The 9317-nt window shown below is 45.3% G+C and overlaps 1 pseudogene; it reads left to right on the forward strand.

Moving 5' to 3' along the window:
* Nucleotides 1-4843: 4843 nt before the first annotated feature.
* On the forward strand, nucleotides 4844-4943 carry LOC114611033 (annotated as a pseudogene).
* The last annotated feature ends 4374 nt before the right edge of the window (nucleotides 4944-9317 follow it).

Raw genomic sequence — 9317 nt, forward strand, 5'->3', positions numbered from 1 at the left:
GGCGAGCACTCTGTTCTTTCCTGGTAGGGTGAATGGAAGTCCAGCTTTTTCAGGTGGGAATATCTGATTTGGGAAGTGAGTTCAATTCTGCCCAGGGAGGGTGAGTCCTGTCTTTCCATTTGGCAAAGGGACATTCGGCTACTTTTTCACATCCTAGCAGAGCTGGAAGTCCAGGCCTTCTGCCTTTGATTGCCTCGGGCCCGCAGGGGATTAGGCAAGACCCTAGAGAAGAGGATGAAAGAATGAAGGGACAAGAGACACAAAGAATTGGAGCAAGTCTGGAGTTCTGATCAAGCTCTGAAACTTTAATTTAGGGGGCAGGTTATAAAGACACAGCAAACCGGGAAGTTTGGGCGAGGGTCATTGCTTAGGGCTATCCCAGTATTGAATCATAAGATCATCCCACTGTCAGATCCTTATTGCCTTAGATCATCCCACTGTCATAACTGGCTCCCAGGAAATGCCAGACGTTCTTTAAGTTCCTGGAACCTGGAACCTGAAACCAGGTTTCCCAGAACAACAGGGAATTTCCTGGGTTTGGCTCCTAGCATTTGATGGTAGAGGTGGATGAAGCTGGGATGGCAAGATGGCTCAGTGTATAAAAGTGTTTACCACCAAGCCTGATGACCTGAGTTCTATCCCTTGGACACACATTGTGAAAGGAGAGAAGATAATTGGCTTCTCCAAGTTATTCTCCTACTTCTACACTCATGCTTGGCACATGTACATCCACCCAGGAAGACACCCCACATGAAGTAAATAAGCATGTATAATAAATAATATATAAGGCAGAAAGAAAGCAGGGGTGCTTACTGCTGCCATTCTTCAGGTCCCGAGGCCACAGGTAAATGAGCCTTCCAGGATTCACCTCTTGGGTTCCTCTTGTGCTTGTTTTATACGTATTGCCTAGAGCTGATCGAGAATTGATAGCTATAATTAGCAACAAGGGTTAGTATTGCTGAATCTTTAGTGAAATTGGTGATTTAAAAAAAAAAAAACCAACAACCCAGAGTCTCATACAGCTTAGGCTGGCATTGAACTCTTTACACAGCCCAGAATATTCTTTAAATAAATTTTATTGACTTTTAATGTGCATTGGTGTTTTACTTGCATGTATGTCTGTGTGAGGACATTCCCTGGAATAGATTTATGTGTTGGATTCCCTGGAACTGGAGGTATGCAGTTGTGAGCTGCCGTGTGGGTTCTGAGAACTGAACCCTGCTCCCCTGGAAGAGCAGCCAGTGGTCTTAACCACTGAGCCATCTCTCCAAACCTTTTTTCCCCTCAGACTTATTTATGTACTTTATGTGTATGAGTGATCTGTCTGTATGTACATCTGCACACCAGAAGAGGGCGTCAGATCCCGTTATAGATCCCGTTACTATCGCCTCTACCTCCCAGGGCTGGGATTAAAGGCAAGTGCCACCGACCTCCATTCAGAATGTCTTTGAACTCCTGATTTTTCTGCCTCTCCCTCTGGAGTGCCACCATTCCCAGCTGGCTGAGTTTGTTTTGGGGTTTTTGTTTGTTTTGTGTTTTAAATATAAATGAAGAATAATCTAAAATGCGCAGCTCAATGGTGTTTAGCACACTCGCAACATCCAACTATTAGCTCTACTTATTTTCTTTTGGTTTTTTGAGACAGGGTTTCTCTGTGTAGCCCTGGCTATCCTGGAACTCACTCTGTAGACCAGGCTGGCCTCGAACTCAGAAATCCGCCTACCTCTGCCTCCCAAGTGCTGGGATTAAAGGCGTGCGCCACCACTGCCCGGCAGCTCTACTTATTTTCAAGACACTTTTCAACATCCTAAGAAGAAACCTCACTCCCTGTAAGAAGTCATTCCCAGCTCCTGTCCCAACCAGTTCTTGACAATTGCTACTTGGTTTTTGCTCTGTATGGATTTACTTACTGCTCATGTAAATAAAAATTTTGCAATATATGAAAAAATTAACAGTTTACTAATTCATATAATTACATGGACCAATGGGTTTCATTGTGTCTTTCCATACAAGTGTGTAATGCATTTTGATCACGCCCACCCTCCTCTATCAGCCTCACTTACCCCTCTTCCCACCCCCCACTGATTTCCTCCTGCTAACTAGCTCTCTCTTCTGCTTTAATGTCTTTACTTAGTTTTCCTTTTTAATAATAATAATTAATAATGATCATTATTATTATTGTGTGTGTGCTGGGCAGTGGTGCATGTCCATGAGTGTGGATGTATGTACATTTGTGAGGAAGCCAGGGGGAGGCATTAGATATCTCCTCTATCCCTAAGTTCATCATTTTGGGTAGGCTGGCCAGATGGTACACTGTGGGACTGTGCAAGGGTATTCTGGTTCATGGTTGGGCACGTGCCTAGAACCCCGAGACTCTATGTGAGATCCGGCAGGAGTTCGGCACGCCCCCCAGAACCCAAGGTCCTGAAAAGCAGTCTAGTTTCCATAAAACTACATTGTTCAGTCACATAGGCCATTACAGCCCCTCCCAAAGTGCACAGGTAGAGGGTGTGACTAGAGGCCTCAGGCCCTAGGGATTTACATACTAATGAAGGCCAGAGGGCAGAGCAAATTAAGCATGCTTCCCCAGATCCTCCCCAGATCCTCCCCCTTTCTCCCTCCCTATATAACTCGGGACTGCCCTGAGTTTTACAGGGGTACGCCCAGATCCATCCATCATCCGCCATGACAATAAACCTTTTGGAACCAAGGACTTCCTCTTGTCATTGGGGCCTGCCGCCGCCAAAGCTTCCAGGCTGCTGGAACCTTAGACGTTCCTCCTGCATGTGGGACCGCCGCAGCGTGGAAAGCCTCTGGGACAACAACCACCATCACTGTGGCCTCTAATTTTTCCCCACAGTACACCTTCAGGATCCGCCTGTCGGTGGCCCCCAATACTGGTTACAGGTAGAGCCAGTCATTCCTGACTTTTTATGTGGGTGCTGAAGATTCAAATTCAGGCATGTATGCATACAGCATCTTTCCAGCCCCTCTATTTTTTATTTTTTACTCTGTTAGGGTGATTTGTTACTACGTGCATGGGTGAGGGGTGTGGGGAAATCCTGTTACTAGGGTCAAAGTCTGACGTTATCAGAAAGCCCTGATTTTGGTGCAAGATGGCGAACTCTCTTTGTCAGCAGGGCCTCCTCTTCTCTACCTGGGGGATTCCAGACCGCACAATGCTTACCTGAGGAACGTATCTCTGCACCAGAGATTCCTGGAATGCCTCCCCGTGCTAATGAGACAATTCATCACATTAAGCTTTTAGCCAATGGCCTTTGCCCACCCTGGATATTCTCATGCCTTTCCCCAAAACTGTATAACCCTTGGTTCATTGTGAACAAAGTGTATGTGTATAAGCCCACTGGAATGTAGGAATATGCACAAGCTAAGATCGTCTCAGAGAGATGTTTCACTGAGAGGGATGTTTCACTGAAGATCCTCGGAGAAGACTTTCGCTCTCCCCATACCTCCCGCCCGTTCTGGACTCAAGCCCCAGAGAAGAGCAGAAGGGAGGAATCCTTGGGAGAGAACGTCCAACCCCACAGGTTAGGGGTAAGGATGGAAGGACACCACATTCTTCACAGAATGTGTCCTAGGAAGACAACCACCCTAAAGGAGAATGTTTGTTTCCAAAATTGATGCAAATTATGAGTAGCCTCTCAGCCATGCTCTTACTAACAAGTCACCCTAACAAAGTTACACACACACACACACACATACACACACACACACATACACACACATACACAGAGGATAAGATGCTGTGCAAGCATGAGGGCCTGAGTGAATCTCCAGCATCCATGTCCAGGCATCTCAAGTGTCTTTAGCATAACATCCTAAACCTTCATATTGTTGTTAACAAAGCTATTCAAAGATTTGTCAGACAGGCTTTGTAGCTCACACCTTTAATCCAAGCACTCGCAGGATGGAGAGATAGCTCAGTGGTTAAGAGCGCTGGCTGTTCTGGGGGACCTGGGTTCAATTCCCAGCACCTACATGGAAGCTTACAACTGTTGTAATTCCAGTTTCAGAGGCTCTGATAACAATAACCCTCACACAGGCATACATATAGGTTAAAACACCAAATCACAAGAAATAAACAAACAAAAACACCCACAACCCTCTGCAATTCCAATTCCAGGGGATGCCTGCAGGAGACACATACACATAGAATAAAAATAAATAAATCTTAAAAATAAAAACGTACGCTTTTTAAAATAAAAAGTTTTTTTTAAAAAAAAAAAAAACTTAGCCAGGTTTAATCCCAGCACAGAGGGACAGAAGCAGGTGGATTTCTGTAAGTTCAAGGCCAGTCTGTCCTGCAGAGTGAGTTCTAGAACAACCAGGGCTACACAGTGAAACCATGTCTGGAAAAAAAAATTATCTTGTTTTAATCTTACTTTCACCTCTTTTTGTATTTATATGCAGAAGTGTAACAGCTGGATCACATAGTAATCATTTTCTTTTCCTTCCAAGAATCTCTGTAAAATTCTGCACAATAGTTATGTTTCTTTACTTCCCACCAGCAGTGTGCAAGAGTTCTAATTTCTCCACAGTCAACACTACTATGTTGTTTTTGTTTGTTGTTTAGACCCAGAGCATGAGCCCGGCTGGCTCTCTATCATTGTCAAGCCCATCCCCAGCCTGTTAGCAGCCAGTCCAGTGGGGGTGACCCATCCCCAGCCTGTTAGCAGCCAGTCCAGTGGGGGTGAATCAGTTTTGATTTGCATTTGCCTGATGATTGGTGATTGGGGCAACATTCCATCTGCCTGCTGACCCTGGTTGGTTATCTTCTTTGGAGAAATATCTACCCTGAATTTAGTTTTAAATCTATATAGAGGTACTCTCTCAGCACCACGTATACCGAAATGAGAATACAGAGATTAGCATGACCCCTGCGCAAGGATGACATGAAAATTTGTGAAGCGTTCCATATTTTTTTTAAAAAAAGTACGCAGAGACGTAAGTCAGTGGACCTGTAACTATAGTGTGACCTGAGGCTAGACCAGCAACAGAAAGTGGTTCTGTGATACACATAGCATCGAAGATAGAGGTTTACACAGTTAATTTCTGTCTTCAGTTTAAATAGAAACTAATTTTAAACCCATCTTCTTTACTAATAACTGGTTCATTCTCTATACAACCTGAAAAGTGCTCTGTGAGGGGCTGGAGAGATAGCTGTGTGGTTAAGAGCACTGACCGTTCTTCCAGAGGTCCTGAGTTCAATTCCCAGCAACCACATGGTGGCTCACAACCATCTGTAATGAATCTGATGCCCTCTTCTGTCTGATGCCCTCTTCTGTCTGATGCTATCTTTTGTCATGCAGGCATACATGCAAATAGTGTGCTCATATAATACATAAATAAAAAAATCTTTTAAAAAACTATTCTTTGGCCAGGTACACCCCCATAACACATCTTGGGTTACACAGTGAGTACTGTCTCAAAGGAAAAAAGTATTTTCTATAGAAAGAAAAATCTTTTAGTTTTTATTTTTAAGACTAGAGTTACTTGCTTTGCAGCATTGCAGCTGTTTTTCTTTTCTTTCTTTCTTTTTTTTTTTTTGTTTGTTTTGTTTTTTTTCGAGATAGGGTTTCTCTGTGTAGTCCTGGCTGTCCTGGAACTCACTCTGTAGACCAGGCTGGCCTCGAACTCAGAAATCCGCCTGCCTCTGCCTCCCAAGTGCTGGGATTAAAGGCGTGCGCCACCACCGCCCGGCCGCAGCCGTTTTTCAAAACAGGAAAGTCTAAACTCTTCAGAGAGTTCTAGAAACTCCGATAGATCTTATTGCCTACCACTATGTCAGTTAGTATTCTGTCTAAACTCCACCTCCACAGTTATCTGGCAACACCCAGGTATGCCCCGCCCCACAGTTACCTGGCAATAGCCAGGTAGGCAAGCAGACTATAAAAGGGGCTGCTTGCCTCCTCCTCTCTCTTTTACTCTCTTACACTCTTGCCTCTAGCTTCTCCTCGCCCTTCCTCCCTTCCCTTCCCCCTCTCTCCACGTGATCATGGCCGGCCTCCTCTTCCCTCCTCTCTCTCTCCTCTTTTTCCACCATCTTCTCCCGTTTCTCTCCCTACCTTTGCCCTCTGCCCTGAATAAACCCCCTCCCCTTTGGAACCGTTTGGTCTGGTGTTGTCTGTTCCAAGCTGCGAGCCAAAGTCTAACAATGTCTGCATGGGGACAGTTTTATAGTTTAAAAAATTGACAACAAAATATTTGTTGCAGTTTCTATCTCTCATTGACAATGAAAGCTGCGTTTTAATTATTGGCATTGTAAAGACTGAATTACTGATGAATGCATACTAATGATCTTTCCAGAAAGATCCTCTAATAATTAGTCCAATCAAATGCACTTTAAAAAATGTTTGCTGCCAGGCAGTGGTGGCACACGCCTTTAATCCCAGCACTTGGGAGGCAGAGGCAGGCGGATTTCTGAGTTCGAGGTCAGCCTGGTCTACAGAGTGAGTTCCAGGACAGCCAGAGCTATAAAGAGAAACTCTGTCTCGAAAAAATCCAAAAAAAAAAAAAGTTTACAATTGTAAAGATTAGTTTTTTTTTAGAAGATGAGAATAAATAACCGAGGGGGGGAGTTTGTGGAATTGGGATGAATGGAAATTTGATTTATGCAGGTGAGCAAGGACTCAGGTTGAGCTCCAGGGAGTGGGGAACAGGATCCTTTTTTGCACCTAGAAGACAGAGGATCTCGGATCGCTGACATGAGGACACCTGTCCCAGGACAAGTTCTGCGGAGAACGCAGTGTCCTTTTCCATCCTTACCCCTTACCCTGTGGGGTTGAACATTCACTCCCAAGGTTTCCTCCCTTCTGCTTCTCTCTGGGGCACAAGGATCGATCGTTCTGCCCTCTCGCCACAAGGCGGATAGAGAATGCAAGTTAAAACAGGGCTCCAGGGCTCATGCCGCAGGCGACTCACAACGGGTTCTGTGCAGCGCTCCGTACTTCGGTCGTCTGGACACGCAGCGCCCCCTCGCGGCGGGAGCGACTAGGTGCCGCGACTCTAACCTCTGCGGAGACAACTTAACCAGTTGTTATCTTAGGTCCCCAGATGGAGAATTAAGGGGGGAGGGTGCCAACAAACAGTGCTGAGATTGCTAGACATCTGCGGATGAGAGGAAAAAAATTACTAAAAACTCCCAACCCTAGTTTTATAGCATATTGTGCAAAAATTAATTTTTGATATGTTGTAAGCACAAACACAAAAACTGGCCGGGCGGTGGTGGCGCATGCCTTTAATCCCAGCACTTGGGAGGCAGAGGCAGGAGGATTTCTGAGTTCGAGGCCAGCCTGGTCTACAGAGTGAGTTCCAGGACAGCCCGGGCTATACAGAGAAACCCTGTCTCGAAAAACAAAACAAACAAACAAACAAACAACCACAAAAACTGTAAGTCTAAAGTTTTAGGGTAAGCAAATATCTTTGTACTGTATATTTTTATGTTTATTATTATTGTTAATTTTCTAGAAGACCCAGATTCAGTTCCCAGAACCCATATGATGGCTCACAACTGATTGTAACCCCAGTTCCAGGAGATTCATCTTGCCTTCTTTTGGCTTCCTTAGGTACCAGACATGTATGCATGTATGTGAGCACAGACACGCACATGCACACACACACACACACACACACACACACATACACACACTGACAAAACAAGCACGCACATAAAATGAAATTAAGATTATTTAAAAATTAAGTAATTGGCTGATTATGGTGGTGCACACCTGTAATCCCAGCACTCGGCAGGCTGAGGCAGGTGAACCATTGTGAGTGACAGGAACAGCAAGGGCTATCTCGGGGAACAGCTGTGAAATAGAGACAGATGTACTGATGCTCTCGGCTTTCCCGGTGGGCAGATCATTGTTTTCTGCTTTTCCAAGAATTGCACTTCAGTGAAGTGACCCGAGGCTGGGAACACTGTGAACTCCAGCCCCAAGCAAGGCCTCCTTCCATGGGCAACCAGCTGCTTTTCAGGAACCGTCTGAGACAAGTAGCAGGTGTCTTGGAACCCACATTGCTGTGGTTCTTCTCTGAGCACCAGGCGACAGATGAATGTTTAGCTCTGGAAACCCAGGCAAAGCATTCACCTCAGTACCAGGGCTGGTGTAGAGTATTACTACCCTGAGATCAGCATAGAACACAGGTAATGTAACTGGACAGAGGAAATAGCCTTTCTAAGGTTTGTTTAAAATATCACTGACACTGTGCAGTTCCAGCCACTATCCTATGCATTGAGTATTTCACAGGAGTAAAACATAATCATTGGCCTCCTACAAACTTTAGGGGAAAACAGATCATGAACAGTTTGCTGGCTAGTTTCGTGTCAACTCACCACTAACTAGTCATTGTAGAAGAGAGAGCTTCAGTTGAGAAAATATCTCAATAAGATCGCTGTAGGACATTTTCTTAGTGATTGATGGGGGAGAGCCCAGCCCATTGTGGGTGGAGCTACCTCTTGGGAAGGTACTCCTGGACTCTATCATAAAGCAGGCTGAGCAAGCCATGAGGAGCAAGTCTGTAAGTAGCACCCTTCTATGGCCTTTGAATCAGCTCCTGCCTCCAGGCCCCTGCCCTGTTTGAGTTCCCGTCCTGACTTCCCTCAGTGATGGACTATGATGTGGAAGTGTTAGGCAAATAAACCCTTTCCTCCCCAACGGTGTTTCTTCATAGTAACCCTCAGACAAACAGTGCTGTGGACGGGACAGCATTCTTGGGAATACAGTACAGTGTGATGACTACTGGATACTTAGCCAGCACATGAAAGGCTGAGGCAAGGAGGCTACAGAGAGCTGGATGTGGTGGCTCTTGCCTTTAATAGTGGCAGGGGCGGGGGCAGGGGCAGGGGCAGGGGCAGGGGCAGAGGCAGGGGCAGAGGTAGAGCCACTACACAGAGAAACCCTGTGTCACAAGAAACAAACAAACAAAAAACCCAAACAAAACAACTAACCAAATAAACAAACCCCCCCAAAAAAACCAAAAAAATTCCAACCAAATCCTAAAACCAAAATGAACAACAAACTGATAAAAAAATAAATAGCTATGATTAGCCTTCACTCTTTCGTCCGCATGGATTTCTGAAGACGTGCTCCAGGTTTTGACCCTGATGAGTCGGGAGGACCTAGCAGTGAGCAAAATGAAGACCAAGCACCTGCAGGGTCTGTGCTCTCAGGCTGAACTGTAGTTGAGACTTGGGATGAGGCCAAGGCCAGGCATAACACTGTCTCTACACCCGTCTGGGGAGGAAGAAGAAAGGTCTGCAGAACTTCTCAAGGAGGTTGATTGGCAGTGATAAA

Source organism: Grammomys surdaster, unplaced genomic scaffold (genome assembly GCF_004785775.1).
Source record: "Grammomys surdaster isolate TR1022 unplaced genomic scaffold, NIH_TR_1.0 126071, whole genome shotgun sequence".
Lineage (NCBI taxonomy): Eukaryota > Metazoa > Chordata > Mammalia > Rodentia > Muridae > Grammomys > Grammomys surdaster.